A 16,892-nucleotide genomic window follows, 5' to 3' on the forward strand; every position below is an offset into this window, starting at 1 on the left:
GTGTTGCTGGGCAAGTTGGTTTGAAATTCATAAGACACGGACAGCAGAAATTTTTTTAATGGTTTGCGATTTATTAAGGTTTAACGTCCAAAAGAGGCTCAGATCTGTGGGACACCATAGTGAAGGGCTCCGGAAATTTCGACCACCTGGGGTTCTTTAACGTGCACCGACATCGCACAGAACACGGACCTCTAGAGTGTCGTCTCCATAGAAGTTCGACCTCTGCGGCCGCGATCAAACCCGCGTCTTTCCGGTGGGTCAGAGGCCGAACGCCATAGGCACTGAACTACCGCTGCGGCAGTTTTTTTTAGCGCTGGTCGATATGTCTGCATAGTCAAAGCATTACATCGTGTCATAACAGGGCCACAGTACCAGTTGTTCAAAAAACAAATATGCAAGCCTTTTTTAAGCAACACGGAGGAAAAGAATGCGGTAAATGCGGTATACACAAGTAGCAAATCGAGTGGTTCGCACGCAGCAGTTTGAGAAACATAAAAAAAATGCTTCAGCTATTCAAGGCACAACAGGTCGAAAAAAAGTGAAAAGGAAAAGAACGCGAGGGAGAAAATGTGTGGGCCTTTTTAACGACATTCTTAAAGGAAAGAAACCCCAACAATATAACAAAGGACCCCCCCAAAATTTTGGAAGTAGGTCCACCCAAGAAAATGGATTAAGGTACATTAGTTGCGGTTAGCGGGCGGGTGAAGCCGAGTAGAGGGAGTTACTGGGCGAATTAGGATAAATTAGTGATGATTTGCTCGTGTAACTATGCAGATTAGTGGTGGATTAATGAGAATTAGTTTGTCAGGTTAGTATAGTTCTGTAAGACCATCCAGTGAAAGGTACTCCAACATTCTAGTCTTCATATCTCGAAATCTGAAGATCCTGATGGCATCACGGCCCTCTCGACGAATCAGGAAATTTTGTTATGAAGAAGAACGCTGCTTTTTAGAAGACAGGAACCTAAATTATTGCATTAATAAAGCGTGGGACGGAAACCTGTCTCACTCAGGTCGGCAATCCTGCCTAACCACTTCGAAACGTGACCAAAGCGACTCCAATTTTTTTTGTCACTCGAAGAAAACTCATTCATATGTTGGAATTTGAGGAAAACTTACGTGGAGGCTTAAGTCGTTTACTGTTATAACTTGGCTACGGGATTGAATTACATAACAGGTGTCAAGATTTTGCAAACCGCAGACATCCTTCATGTATTTATTGGTGTAAAATAGAATTCAACCAAAAAAAATCTACAGCAGCGAGTACCTACTGAGGCTCTAGCCATCAAGACTTGTGATTCCTCGTGTGTTTTAGCGTTGAGAAGCTTTCTTAGAAGTCCTCCTTACTGTAGAGGTGGAGGTGTTAGAGATGCAGAGGAGTCATCACAGCAGCTCATATGCTGAAAACAACAACGAAACGCAAGTTTTTCCGACGTAGGCGTCTGTTGAAAAGATGCTGGCGACCTTTTTTTGAATGGGCCAGTCCTCCTCTCGTCATTCTTTCAAACGGGAGCGGGAAAGGCAAAGTGCTGCTTCTAAGCAAAGACTGCGGGTATGAGATAGCAGAGGGCCGCGTGATCTATCCAAATAAGTCAAGTTTATTATAGCGTTAAAATAATCGATGAACTGCTGGTAAAACGCAGTGACGTTTGCGCTACGTTTTTCACCTTGCAGTGACAAAAAGCGCAGGCATTCTCACGCACATAGCATCACCGGGATGCGTTAAGCATCCTCTGATGATCATGCTGTGACCTCTTGCGATCATGTGTAATACTCTTCAACACAACTTTATAGAAAGTTGTGTGACCCACTGTTTTGCTGCCAAAATTAGCGGCTGGGTGTCCAATGCGGAGCAAAGCTGTCCAAGAGGCAGCATTTATAGTGGGCATCCTGCCATCATGTACTATCGGAGAGAAAAGTGGTACACTCCACGCGGCGGGAGCCGGAGCAACGAAAAACTGCGGCATTTTGGCGAGCTAAAGCACGAAACATTGAAACGAGCCAAGCGACACGCCTGCTGATAATAAAGGTCACTCATTTGTTGTCTCGAACCCAGATGCCGCCTGTAGATGGCGTTGCAACGCAGTTTCCAGTAGCTCCGGCTCGCGCCGCGTGGAGCATACCACTTTTGTCCCCGATAGTACATTTTGGTGGTGAAATAAATAGTAGTGCTGTTGTTGTTATTATTGTTATTATCATTATTATTATTATTATCTTACTTGTGGCAAAATGGCCAATGCGGATTGCATCTCCTTGAGGCAATTTATTTTTTCAGCTTCAAGCCGCGCTTCTTTTAGAGGTGTTCTGCTGCTACAGCGCGCGTTTATTCATGTTTCTACAGGACCGGAAGCAACCACCAAGACACCAACAACAACCACCACTACAACTACGACAACGACCACAACTACAACCACTACCACAACTACCACTACTACTACCACAACCACGACCACCACGACAACTACAACTACCACAACCACCACCACTACAACTACGACGACCACTACAACCACTACCACAACAACCACCACTACAACCACTACCACTACAACTACGACGACCACTACAACCACTACCACTACAACTACCACCACCACCACTACTACAACTACGACGACCACTACGACCACTACAACTACGACGACCACTACAACCACTACCACAACAACCACCACTACAACCACTACCACTACAACTACCACAACCACGACAACCACCACGACAACAACGACACAGAAACCTACAACAACTAGGCGTACCAGAGGGACGGTAAAGAGTAAGTACTTTTCACGTGTTCGATTCATCCGTGTCTTAAAATACAGCCGAAGACATCAGCGCATCTTTGGCATAACACTAATTCCAAACCGTGTACTTTATGCATGCACTTATCTTGTTACCCTTGCCCATGACCTGACGCCAACCGTATCTTCAGTGCATTTTGCTGAGTTCTTGATAATTTTCTCGCGAACTTGCTATTTTCTTCCCTGTGCACCACTCGTGCATGCAGCCACTGCAGGCACGAAAGTGGAAGCCAAAAGCATTTTGCTCCCTGCCTGAGAGACGTATACCTCATAGCCACCAATTCTGCGTGAAGAGCATTTTTGAACGGCAAACAGTTTATGAACGCAGTTTTTTTATAACATATAAGCTTTCACAACAAAATAGTTGTGTCTACAGTTCTCTCGTCGGCAGACTTGCATTTTTTGCGATTAACGGTTTTCCTATCGTCAAAAGCGTTCTCTGCTGTTTTTTTTTATGGGAGCTCTAACTGCTCGATGACAGCTGTAGAAAAACTTAGGTTTTGGTACTCATCGGAAGAACGGACCACTACCTCCAGTATTTCCATAACAGTACCGTACAATTTTCCAAATTCAAAATTTTTGCCCAAGAATGTTTTACATGTCTCATTTGGAGCATGGTGAAAAACACATTCCCGAAATTTATTTCAAAAATAGCTGCTTCAACAGGCTTCAAAGTTTCAGGCTAAGCTCAAAAGCAGGCAGAAAGAAAAAATTGAAAAAAAAACGATTCCCTTTAACTCATATCGGCAAAAAACCGCATCGCTCCCTGGCGGTTCCACCCTAAAGCACCCAGCGAATGACATGTTGGTCAGTCTAAGGCTCAACTGGGCCCACTGGAAATTGCATATTGCGAGAAAATGCGAGAGTAAATGCGAGTGGCGTCTCGAAGCGGACGCAGAAACTGCGATGATTTAATGCAAACTGCAGTCGTTAATCGACCTCCTCCCTCCCCTCTCTTAATTTCGGAAGCGAGCTAATGCATGCTGTCGCATAAAATGCGCATTGATAAAAAACATGCTCGTAAACGATATTATTGCACGTAATCGTTGAAGGCTCGATTGCCAGCTACGCGAACCTTTAGGCTGACATGTAGGGAAGGGCAATGCGAACGCTGAGGACGTCACGCGAAGCTACTTCCTGTGCCATAGAACATTAGCTTGCGGGAGAACATTATAGAACTTTAGCCTGTGTACTGCAGTGCAGCAAAGAAAAACAAAACACACGTGACATTTGAAACTTTACTGTAATAAAAAGTAAAGCACATTAATGTGAGAAAATTCTGTTTTGAGGATGAAAGCGTTTTACTCGAACGATCTGCGCATGCGCACAATTCAGCAGCGTTGATGCAAATGATGCTCCCGCAAAGGAAAACGGCATCGCGGTGAATCCACATGACATGAAGAGTTCTCACTCGATGCAACATCATGTGAACGACGTGAGTCAACGACAGCGTGAAGGTAGCAGACGAGGCAATATGGGAGTCGTTGGTAGAGTTGTCCAATGTCTTCCTCGCACCGCACCCACGATGCTTGCCTCAACGGCCGCAACGCTGTCTGTGACGCTTTTTTCGAGGTCCACCTATGCAGATAACCATGGCTGTGTGGCCGCATCCCGGCACACCCGTATGAGCAGGATGTCTGATGCACCCGCCCTAGCTTTGTATAGGGGCGGTGAAAACTTATATGGTAGAATAGAGTTTGGGAGCCACAGAGTGGCCCCGCTACATGGTCGGCGTCCCTTGTCTGGGACACCGCATGACGAGGCCTCGTCTCGCGCCCGTTTCACCAGAGCCCTTTGTACTCAAGTGAGGAGCAGTTGAGGAGCGCAGTCTCCCATGCCTCCCGGGAAGGGTTAGAGGAAGGTGGGAAGTGGGGATTTTGATTATATGCCCACACCATGTGGAAGATATCACAGGTCTCCCCACAGTGAGGGCATCGCCCATCCGTGTTAGGATCGTCATGTTTGACGGTTGCAGGTCTGAGTAGAGTACCTGTCTGCAGGCTCCTTGAGGTTCGTTCTTCGCTCTTACTCAGCCCCTTTCCAGGGACAAAAGCTTTTTTTGGGCGAGTTGGTGTTTTCGATGATCCATAACTACAGCGCAAACGACAGGACAGCGCTGTGTGGTGTCCCTTCTTCATCTCTGTCCTGTCGTTTGCGCTGTAGTTATGGACCCTTTCCAGGGGCCGGGAAAAGGCGGTGGTTGCCGCTATAATGCGTTATTATTTCCCTGAATCACAGCAGCGGTTGGTTAGTCTCCGAGCCAGAAGAGCTGGGATGAGGAGCCCGGTGAGTAAGCGCTCGGGCAGCCGCGTCAGCGGCCTCATTACCTCGTAAGCACTGGTGCCAGGAGCCCAAATGATTCTTTTTGGTCTTGGATCAGTGGCAGTCCGTCTTAGAATACATGGGGCTAAGAGGGAGGTCTCCCCTGCCAAGTAATGATTACATGTTTTTGGGGAGTCCGTGATGATGATTCTCGAATTGGCGTGAGCGGCAGCAAGCGCTATCGTTACTTTCTAGGCTCGCATTGAATTCGGGGCTCGAAAGCAGAGTCCTTCAACGTGCATTTTCTGGTGAACGACAGCGTCCGTGTAAACTCCCCTGGGCGATGGCCTGCTACGTCTACATAGTATACACCAGGTTGGGAGCCTTGCTGTCTCTCAAGAGCCCGAGCCCGCGCTTGTCGTCTGTTTTCGTGCTTGTCGGTGTCCATGTTACGGGGGAGCGGGGAGACCCACAGCATATGGCGCCACAGTACTGGGATACGCTCCGCCTCCTCTGGAGTGCAGTCGTGTTGGATGTGTCAGCGGTTTAGCAGGTGGCGCCCGGGGGCCGTCTGCATGAGTCGCGTGTATTGGTTCACGAGGTGGGCCTCCCGCAGCTCCTGGTAGGAGTTTGGCACCTCCAATGCCCTGAGTTTGGCATCAGAGGTAGCCACCGCGAGATCAAGGGCTCACTTAGTTGCCTTGCGGATGATTGCTTAGTAGTGCAAAGGTGCGGCACGGCGTAGAGGATCCAGCTAGTCACGGAGGGATAGACGAGCTGAAGTGCGTCCCTGCCCCGCGGGCCGCCCCGCTTGTTGGAAACGCGGCGGATGATGCACCCTACCTGTTCGCCTACTCTCTTGAGTTTCGCAATAGGGGAGTCCGGTCTGAATCTGTGGTGAATGAACAGGCCCCGAATCCTGAGGTCCACCACCTCTCTAACAGGACCTCCTGACAGAGAGATGTGTATTGCTGTCCTATCCTTTGGGTTCGCTCCGGCAAGCAGAAGCTCTGATTTGGCTGGTGCACATTGGAGCCCATAGTCAATAGCATACGCATCGACTATGGAAGCGGCCTGCTGAAGGCGGTCCTCCATGTCCCCAACGCTCCCCTCAGTGTTCTAAATTGTAATGTCATCTGCATATAACGCGTGTTGAATGCCTTCCACCCGGGCCAGTTGGCTTGGGAGGCGCATCATAGCTTTGTTGAACAGGAGCGGTGATAACACCGCTCCCTGAGGGGTACCCCATGTTCCCATCATGTAAGGACCGTATTCCTCGTCCTGAATCCGAACAAAGGCTTGGCGATTAGTCAAGAAATATCTTACATACGCGTAGGTCCTAGCCCCACAATCGGTAGAACTCAAGTTGACCAGGATGCTTCCGTGTTTAACATTGTCGAAAGCCCCTTTAAGATCAAGGGCGAGGATGGCTTTGTCATTGTGTTGCATAGTTGTGGGTCGTATTACATCCCTGTGCAGCTGGAGGAGGACGTCCTGTGCAGACATGTGGGGGCGAAACCCGAACATGGTGACTGTAAAGAAGCCCTTACTCTCCAGGTATCGAGAGAGGCGATCCCGTACCATCGTCTCCATATGCTTGCCCGCAAACGAGGTCAGTTATATGAGAAAGGTTTTGTAGCCTGATAATTTAGAGCATATGCCGGGCTCCTGCAGGGCAGTCAGCGCCGGCATGTCACCTAAGAACTGGAGGTAGAGCTGGAGGTGTGACCGCTTTTTCCAAGCTCTGAAACCCCTGCAGTTCCATTGAATGATCTCGAATTTTTCAAGGTTCTTAGCATGCTTGTTAGATCTGCTAGCCATCTTGTATTTATTTACGGGGCAGGCGGACTAGCTCTGGCCGTGAGCCGGCGCAACTCCAGTGAGGGGCCGCACCGGCCCACCGGCAGCCGACCCTGAACCGTGTTCCTCCACTGCCTGGCGGGAGGCTGTCTTACCTTTGAGGTGCGGGAATTCGCAGCTAGTGGAGTTCTTAATTTGGATGCTCACCCAGGGCTGCAGGGCCTTAAGGACGGAGTCAGTGACCTGGGCCATAAGGTCGGGAACTGCTTGCGTTAAGGCCGCCTTGAACATGTCCTGGAAGGACTCGCGGACTGCTCACATGATTTGATTCAGAAGGGCCGGCACTTGCTCCTCCAGTTGCTCGGTTTGGCGCTGCAGGGCTTCGTGGCCGCCGACGAGACCGGCAGTCGAAACGGATCCAACTACCTTGTCCCCGCCCTGCCACGAGACGCTAGTGAGGCAGGATGTTATGGATGATCCGTCATCCTCGTCATCTGGCTCAGCTTCCTGCATTGGCTCGGATGACCCGGCCTGTTTGGCCTCTAATTCTTCAATTTTGCGCGCTAGAATTTGGTTCTGGTGCCGGAGCTCCTCTACCTGCTGCTGTAGGGCGGTTTCGGTAGGAGAGAAACGGGGAGGGGGTCCGGAGGATGCCTTACTGCAACTGCTCACCTGTGGTTGGACGGGTGCCAAGGGCGGCAAGACCTTGACGTTGAGGACTGGGGGCCCCGCCTAGGTCCCGGACTTGACAGTTTTCGATGGCCCGGTTTGGGCCTTGGGTTTCGGCTTAGCGGCTGGCGCTTTCTAGGCTTTAGGCGAAGGAGCCTGCTTGGCCCCCGTTTTTGTCTTCGGCTTGGAGCCGGGTGTGCAGTCCGGTTTGATGGCTTTCCGGAGCCGCCCGGCACAACCAGGAGCTCCGGTTGGGTGACCCCCTCAGCAGATGAGGCAGCTCAGAACACACTCATGTTCCACCGGGCCGTCAGTAGTGGCACCAGGAATCAGGACCCCACAGCGTTTGCAGCGCCCGGGCTGCGGTCGCGGACGCGCATCGGCCCGATGGCCCACTGTGCCACAGCGGTGGTATGCAGACACTGTCTTCTTATAAAAGCGAACAGAGAGCCGTTCTTAGCTGTATAACACAGCCCGTGGCATCTCGGGCGCTGCGAAGGTGATCACCGCAGCTGGGGTTCACCTCAGTTTGCACCAGACACCACACTTGTTTCCGCACTGAGTTTGCGTTTCAGAGTTTCGGACGTTGCCACTGCCTAAACCGTCGCGACGCCCCGACAGAACTGACCGGAGAGTTTGGGGTGTCCCCGGACTGGTAGCTCCCGGTCCCCTACCGGCAGCATAATATCCTTGAGTAGCTTCTCCGCGGCGTCAACTCATTTGAGCGCACATACAAGCATGTTTTCGTCCCAAACGGGCCACACCGCAAGTCCCGCATTTGCGTCGTCCCCAAGGATGCCGCGGATTGCAGCGCCAGCTTCTCCAGGACCAAAAGTTGCCTTGGGGTCGACTGTGTTTCGCAGTTTGAGCACCACGACGATGTCGTCTTTTTCAATGCGCGGCGTGTTCTGCGGCCGCCACCAGAGTTGCTCGGATCGCTTCGAGGCCGCGTTCAGCGCACTCCCGCCCTGCGTATGCGCAGAGCTAGCCGGCGCCTGTTGCCGGGCGGCACCAGCACCGGCATCCCTCGATGCCGCCGCCGCGTTCTTTCCGCGTAAGACGCAGACCATGTTCTGGAGGTATTCGTCCTCGTGTGGAAGAGGCTCCTCGGCTTGAGTAGTGTCCACTGTTACGATCCGCAAGGTCTGCGGGTCGTATCCGATGACCTGAGTTGAAGCCGCCAGAGCCGAGGGATCCCCGACCGGGGCCATCGCGGGCCACCGGCACCGTTAGGCTTAGCACCACCGCGGCGTGGTGAAAGCTTCAAATGACCGAAAATTGGTAAAATATTTGCCTTACCTTAACAAATGTGGTGTACACGGGTGCCGCTGAGGTTCCTGGAGACTACGATGCCAGGCTTGCAGGGGGAAATGTTGATGTACGGCACTTAATTGCGATCTTTCACGAGACGACGTGGTATGCGACCGCTCCCGTCACCGACGCTAGCTCCCCCAGCTGTGCATAGGCTCCGTGCGCTGGTATGCTGGCGCTAGCAGCGACCTCAGCCACCACATCAATAGCGCCACCTCGTGGCACTCGCCGCGCTAACTGGACGCCCATTGCGTTCGCGTCAGACCGGCCGCATAGCACACGCGCACTGAAAGCCTTGTCAGAATGGCACCACTGGTGAATCGGCACCTGCTTCTCTGCAGATTTCAACGCACTGAAAGCCTTGACACCACCGCTGCTACATTTAGCTTCAACTGCTTTCAGGTTGGGCTGGTCATCGATTTCGGGCACTTTGCCCATGCCCGACTCACTGCGACATCCGGCAGCGCAGTTTAAATTTTTGAAATTTCTAGAGTTTGAAAAATAAGTGTCTGTTTGACCCAGGCAATGAAATCACCCATTTACCTTAATATGTAAAAGGTCAGTTAGAATTGCGAAAAACGCTACACACGGATGATAAAGCTGTACGTCCTTAGGATTAGTACTGATTAGATTAATGTGTATTGCCCTAAAAGAAGCATTTCTCTAAGCACACAAAAAGGTCATGCGTTTCTAGCTCAGTATGTTCCAAATTTAGAGAACTTTTATTTTAGGTATTTCACGAAGGCATGAATTAAATTGTTGGTATAGATTTAATGTCTTAAAGCGCCTCAGGCTATAAGGGGCGCTGTTGTGGAGGGCTCCGGATAATATCGACCACCTGGGGTCTTTTAACGTGCACTGACGTCACACAGTACACAAACCTCTCGCGTTTCTCCTGCATCGAAGTGCGACCGCCGTGGAAGGGAGTGAACCTTTGTCTTGTCTAGCCGAGCACCATGACCACTGCGCCACCGTGGCGAATTCCCAACGAACAGCGCGCTTGCGTAACATTTTGGTTGTATTTTTCTATTTACTGATAAATACTCCAGAAAACTCCAGAAAGGGTTTTGCGATGTTGTGAAATGCAAGAAATAAAAAAGCGGAGGACGCTTAAGCATCGCATTTAGGGGTGGACCACGACAGCGTGTTGCAGGTCTACCAGGGAGTCCATTAAATGCCATTCACCATGCGGCACGACGCTTTGACCGTTGTAAACAGCTTTGAACGCAACGCATTGTTGAAGAAAAGAAATGACGCAGTAATTTTGGCACATCTCGGTGGAAGCCCGAACCGCACTGTAAGGGAAGGAAAAAAGGTGGGAGTGAAAGAAGAAAGAGGAAAAGAGGTGCCGTAATGAAGGAAATGAAAATTGGATTTGAGGAAAGGGAAATACGTAGCCAGGTGCTGGAAGTAGTAAGAGAATATGTCTACTTAGCGCAGGTAGTGACCGCAGATCCGGATCATGAGAGGGAAATAACTAGAAAAATAAGAATGGAGTGGAGCGCATATGGCAGGTTCCCTCAGGTCATGAATGGTAGTTTGCCAATATCCCTCAACAGCTGTATCTGTGGGGCAGAAACGTGGAGGCTAACAAAGAGGGTTCAGCTTAAGTTAAGAACAACGCAGCGAGCTATGGAAAAGAAAATGATAGGTCTAACGTTAAGAGATCGGAAGAGGGAGACTGGGTGAGGGAACAAACGCGGGTTAATGACATCCTAGTTGTAATCAAGAGGAAGAAGGAGGAACGCTAGCCTGATGGCGGGAGCGGACGCATGTCGGACCGCCTCCCGCATTGTGGGCTAATTTTACCTGGTTAAAACGGACGTGGCCCAACCATTTTTGGTGTGCGAGGAAAGCAAGATATCCGACGCATCTGGATACCAACTTCAAAACGGTAGGCCAATTTTGTGACTTTTTATCGAGTTGTAAAGTTCGCCAGCGAACCGCCGCAGCTAAGCCTAACGAGACGAAGGCCTCCGCTAGACCTCGGCGCTTGCGCCGAGACAAAAGCCGACGGAGGGATGCTCGCTAGCCCCAGCGGGAGCGGAAACGCTCCCAAGGGCGTGCAAAGCGAGGATTCACAGTGCGAGGATTCTCACATGGAAGACGAAGTTTCTGAGGACGAAAGTTCTACCGAAACGTGCCGGGAACGCGCGAGCGACGCCAACACGGACGCGGAGGAAAACGACAACGATGGCGCGGATAACTGGACGCCAGTTATGCGGGCCAGGGGGCGACGACGAGAAAAGCTCAAACAAGCAAAAGAAGAAAAGAAAGCCAGAGCGGAAGCCAGGAGGCTACAGACGCCAGTCGGACGGGACGCAGCGACCAATTTGGAGAAGACAGGCGGCAAGGCGCCATCGCGGAGGATACCACCGCTACCTAAGACCGACGTGAAAGTCATTATAAGACCTAAGCAAGGGCTGCAACTGAAACAGTTTCCACAGTTTCTCATCTCGAAAGCAATCCAGACGGCTACCGGCCACCACTCAGCATGCGGAGGAAAGAACTTCATTACCAGAATCCGACCTGGATCCAACATACTCATCACAAGCACGCCATCTGAAGAGACGGCAAGACAAATCAAGCAAATAAGACAACTCAGCACCAAGGGCGTCTACTACGAAGTCAACACGTACATTGCGGCGCCGGATGATGTGATCCGAGGAGTCATCCACGGAGTCGAGCCGGGCCTCAAGACCGAAGATCTACTGGCGGAACTTAGAGTCCGAACGCATGGAGTCGAAATCGTCGGGGCGAGAATGCTGGGTAAATCCTCCTCAGCAATGCTACTCTTCGACGGCAAATTCCTTCCCAAGCAAGTGATTTTTGCAGGGGCTGAGTACCAATGCTACCCGTACCGAGTCCGAAGGCAGGTGTGCCACACATGCATGCAGCCTGGACACAGAACAGACGTGTGCCCCACCCCACAGGTGAACGTATGCAAGTCATGTGGAACCCGGGACCCCCAGGAAAATTATCAGTGCGAAGAAAGAAAATGTGCGCTCTGCGGTGGTGACCACGCTACTGGAGACAAGGACTGCGAGATGCGGTATAAAAAAGCCAAGTACCAAACGGGGCAACCGAAAGGCAAGACCCCGCCAGGTCAACGAACGCAAGACAACAGGGACGCTGGATCGCCGGGACAGCGAACGCAAGACACCGGGGACGCTGCTACACGAACGAGCAGATCCAGAGAAAAACAAGGGGCAACAGACGCAACGAAGCAACTGCTTCGTTCAGACAACAACGCAACACTCAGCAGCAACGCCGACAAGCGCACGAGATCGAGGTCAAGATCAGCGATGCGATCCAGATCCAGGTCGACAACGCGCAAAGAAAACAGCGGGTTCCAGGAACGCAAAGGGGACTTCCCAGGCCTGGCGAGCGAAAACAAGAAGCAAGATCTCAACCAGCAACAGCAGAGACCGGAGAAGAAGGTGAGCTGGCCAATTGGACATAACTGTGCAACCACTGTGTCACACTCTAGGACAATGCAACTTGAGGACAGAATAGTAAAACTAGAACAGCGACTTGCTCAAAGCGATCAAAGGGTCAAAGAGCTAGAAGAACAAAACACGCATCTTAAAATAGAACTCCAAAGACAAAAAGCACAATACATGAACGCACTCAAAAACCTCGAACACGCCAGACAGCCCATGTCCATCACGGAGGCCGATCAAGTAGAAACGTACCAACGTAGGACAGAATCCGCAGAGGTGGCCGCCATAAAGGCGGCACAACACCAGCTACAAGAAATCCAAGAACTCGATCAGGAGATGGTGAGAGCAACTTTGCTAGCAATAATGAAACACCATGTCAAAGTCAGTGAAGACTTGGAGAAAATGGACGGAAGATACAACTACATTAAAGGGAAAGTAGCGACTACAACGAAGGAAGCACAGAGCAAACGCATGAGAGAACACATGAGCAATAGGCCCATCCATTCCGACGAGCAGGAAGCAAGAATACAAAATGTCTAACGGCAAACACATAAGGCTAAACAAGAAAGGAAGCTTGAAAATTTGGCACTGGAACTGTAGAGGAATAAAAGGAAAACAAACTCAGTTAATCCATCTCCTAAAGAACCAAGAAAAACCGCCGGACATCATTGCCATCCAAGAATACGGGGCCAGGGCTAAAACAAGCATAATAGAATACGAGATGTATGACGGAGACAGTTCCGGCAAGGCCGTCACCTTAATACATAAGTCAATTACGGCAATCTGCAAAACCAACATACCGGATACGGACGTACACCACACTGTACTGGAAATTGTACCAGAAAAACCAGCGGATGACAGCGCTTTCATCATAAACGTATAAAGCCCCCCAAAACAAAAGAACCCCAGAATACACGAACTGTTCAAAAAAGCCAGCGATATGGCAGGCCAGAACCCACTGTTGATCCTAGGAGATTTTAATGCGGCAAACCCCATTTGGGGGTACCAAAAACTCAATGCCAAAGGTAAAAGCATAGCAGAAAGCGCAGAAAAATACTGCATGGAGCTAGCTAACGACCCCACAACTACGACGAGGATAGGAAACAGCGTCTGCAAAGACACCACGCCTGACCTAGCCTTCTCAAAAAACAACGAGAATATCCAATGGGAAAATACAATGGAAACCTTAGGGAGCGACCACTTCATCCTTAACTTAGAAATAACCGCAGGAGAAATGAAGAGATGCCTAGGGACTGCCAAAATCACAGACTGGGAAGCCTTCAGAAACCAAAGCGACGAAATAATAAAACCGATAACCAACATAGAAGAGTGGTGTACGGAGCTTATGAAGGTGAGACAAAAATACACGAAGATGATCGTTCGCACGGAACAACACCCAGACGTAGACAGCCACCTTCTTCACCTATGGGAAGCACGAAGAAGCCTTATCAGGAGATAGAGGCAGCAAAAACACAACAGGAAACTCAAGCTGAAGATCGCAGAACTGACTAAGAAGGCATCAGAACACGCAGACAACATCGCCACGCAAAACTGGCAACAGTTCACGGAAACACTTAGAGGAACACTAGGCACGGCGCGAACTTGGAATATACTAAGAGCTTTGATAGACCCCACAAAAACCAAAATGGAAAGCGGCAAGTCCATGAAAAGACTACTCCACACCTTCCCTGGAACGGAAGACCAACTAACACAAGCACTGAGGGAAAAATGCTACGGCACAATCATGCACCCAAAGCAAGACCAAGTATACACCGGCGAAAACAACCCCGAGATGGATAGGCCAATCACCGAGGAGGAAGTAAGGGCAGCCATAGGGGGAGCAAAAAAGAATACGGCAGCCGGAAAGGACAAAATAAATAACGCTACCATTAGAAACATGGGAGACACTGCCATCGCCGAGCTTACCAAGTACCTAAACGCTATCTGGGAAAAAGGAATCTTGCCGGCGGAATGGAAACATGCAGAGGTAATTATGATAACCAAGCCGGGTAAAAGACTCCAAATTGAAAACCTAAGACCAATCTCCCTAACCTCCTGTCTAGGGAAGATATACGAGAGGGTGATTAATGAAAGGATCACAAACTACATGGAGGACAAGGGATATTACCCTGATGCCATGTTTGGCTTCAGAAGGGGACTGTCCACGCAAGACGTACTCCTACAATTAAAGGAGGATGTCCTCACTGAAATACCAAGAAGCGGCGAACACATAGTGCTAGCACTCGACATAAAGGGAGCCTTCGATAACGTGGGACATGCGGCCATCATGGAAGGTCTCAATAACATAAACTGTGGAAGCAGAGCCTTCCGTTATGTCAAAGCCTTTCTCACGGAACGAACAGCTACGATAGGCATCGGAGATACAAGATCGGAGAGCTTCACGGTGCCAAGCAAGGGTACCCCGCAAGGCTCAGTAATATCACCGCTACTATTAAACATAGCGATGATAGGACTCACGAAAGTACTGGACGAAATAGAAAACATCAGCTACGCAATGTATGCAGATGACATAACAATATGGACAACCACAGGCTCCCTAGCAGCTAAACAAGAGCGGCTACAAAAAGCGATCGACAATACTGAACAATACGCCAGGGCCAGAGGATTATCGTGCTCAGCAGAAAAATCAGAATACGTAAGAATAAAAAAAGGTACACGAAAATACGACTCCCAAATCACCCTGAAACTCGGAAACGAGACAATGCCTGAGAAAACGGAAGTCAGGGTACTTGGAATGTGGCTGCAAAACACAGGCCGATGTAGCAAAACCATTGCCTCTATTAAGAATACAACAGAGCAAGTCGCCAGAATCGTGCGAAGAATCAGCAGTAGAAAGAAGGGGATGAGAGAACAGGACACCCTAAGACTCATTGACATCCTCGTCACGAGCAGGGTTACGTACAGCCTCCCCTACCACGAACTAAACAAGCAAGAGACTCTACAAATCGACACCATACTACGCAAAGCGTACAAAACGGCGCTCAAACTTCCAATGTCCACACCAACCGAAAAACTAATGGCCCTGGGAGTATCAAAAACCTTCGACGAACTACGAGAAGCGCAACGTAGTGCGCAATTAGACACTCACTCAAACCAGAACGGGAAGACACCTACTGGAGAAATTACGGCTACCTCTAGGTACACAAAGAGACAAGGAACAGATTAATAATGAAGACAGAAACAACATCCGGGTAAGACCAATACCACGACACATGGATCCGAATTTACATCATGAAAGACGACAAGCCAGAGTCCGAGCACTCACCAGGGAACTCAGCGACAATCCCAACGTAGTCTGCACGGACGCAGCAAAGTACCGATACCAACGCAAAACAATCGCCGTTGTAACAGACGAAGGAGGGCAAGAAATAACCAGCGCAACGATAAACAACCCAAACATAGAAGCAGCTGAAGAAGCCGCCATTGCTCTGGCAATATCGCACGGCAACGCAACAGGACACAACCTCACTGTAGTGACGGACTCCAAACAAGCATGTAGAAACTACACAAGAGGCAGGATCGACAGCATCGCCAATCATATTCTACACACGACGAGAAGACACAAAAACACTAAACATAGTATAGTGTGGGTTCCGGGACATGAGGGGATGAGGGGCAACGTGGCAGCAGACGTGCTAGCTCGAGGATACGTCAACCGAGCAGACTCAGCACTTTCCACCACAGGCACCTTTGACCCAGTTACCCCCACGTACTCAGATATACTCGATCATTACAGGGGTCAGCGGAAACGCTACCCAGCCCCACACAAAAGGCTCACCAAAAAGGAGGCGGTAGACTGGCGCAGACTACAAACCGGTACCTACCCACACCTTCACAAACTACACAAGATTTTCCTTACACAATATGCAGACGAATGTCCGTGGTGTCAGGGTAAACCTACACTAGAACATATCACATGGACCTGCCCTAAGGCAGACTTAGAGCCAAGAATAAACCCGAGTGTGATGCAGTGGGAGCACTTGCTGGCCAGCGAGGACGAGGAAGCGCAACGATTCCTTGTGCGCCGAGCCACGATGGCCGCAGTCAAGTGCGGCATCCTGGACCAAGGATCGACCACGGCGCCCAGTGACCCGTAAGGGTCACGAACACCAATTTATTGGCAATAAAGTTTTTTCCATCCATCCATCCAAGAGGAAGAAGTGGGCTTGGGCAGGGCATGCAGTGCGAAGGCAAGATAACCGCTGGTCCTTAAGGGTAACGGAGTGGATTCCAAGAGAAGGCAAACGTAGCAGGGGACGGCAGAAAGTTAGGTGGGCGAATGAGATTAAGAAATTTGCGGGGATACTGTGGCCGCAACTGGCAAAGGACAGGGTTAATTGGAGAGGCATAGGAGAGGCCTTTGCCCTGCAGTGGGTGTAGTTAGGCTAATGACGATGATGATGATGATGATGATGATGAAATACGCAGTAACTGTCTCACATATCTCGGGGAACACCCGCAGCTCCCGGTTATAGGTCACCGGTTCGAATTCCTGCCACAAGCTAGGCTCTAATTTAACTAGTAGGGTTATGGTGCACGAACTACTGAATCGTATGACACCATCTGGAATATTCTGCAGCAAACGG

The 16,892-nt window shown here is 50.1% G+C and overlaps 2 pseudogenes across 1 annotated transcript in view; one reads left to right on the plus strand and one right to left on the minus strand.

Moving 5' to 3' along the window:
* The first annotated feature begins 2,437 nt into the window (after positions 1-2,437).
* The window catches only part of LOC149325188 (uncharacterized), an 86,725-nt pseudogene continuing 72,270 nt past the window's right edge, over positions 2,438-16,892 (plus strand). The window contains exon 1 of the transcript XR_016286453.1: positions 2,438-2,775. The product of XR_016286453.1 is annotated as an uncharacterized LOC149325188 (transcript). The remainder of the gene's footprint in view (positions 2,776-16,892) is intronic.
* On the minus strand, positions 6,911-8,742 carry LOC149325189 (uncharacterized; annotated as a pseudogene).

This window comes from Amblyomma mixtum, chromosome 10 (genome assembly GCF_055824585.1).
Source record: "Amblyomma mixtum isolate Tamu chromosome 10, ASM5582458v1, whole genome shotgun sequence".
NCBI lineage: Eukaryota > Metazoa > Arthropoda > Arachnida > Ixodida > Ixodidae > Amblyomma > Amblyomma mixtum.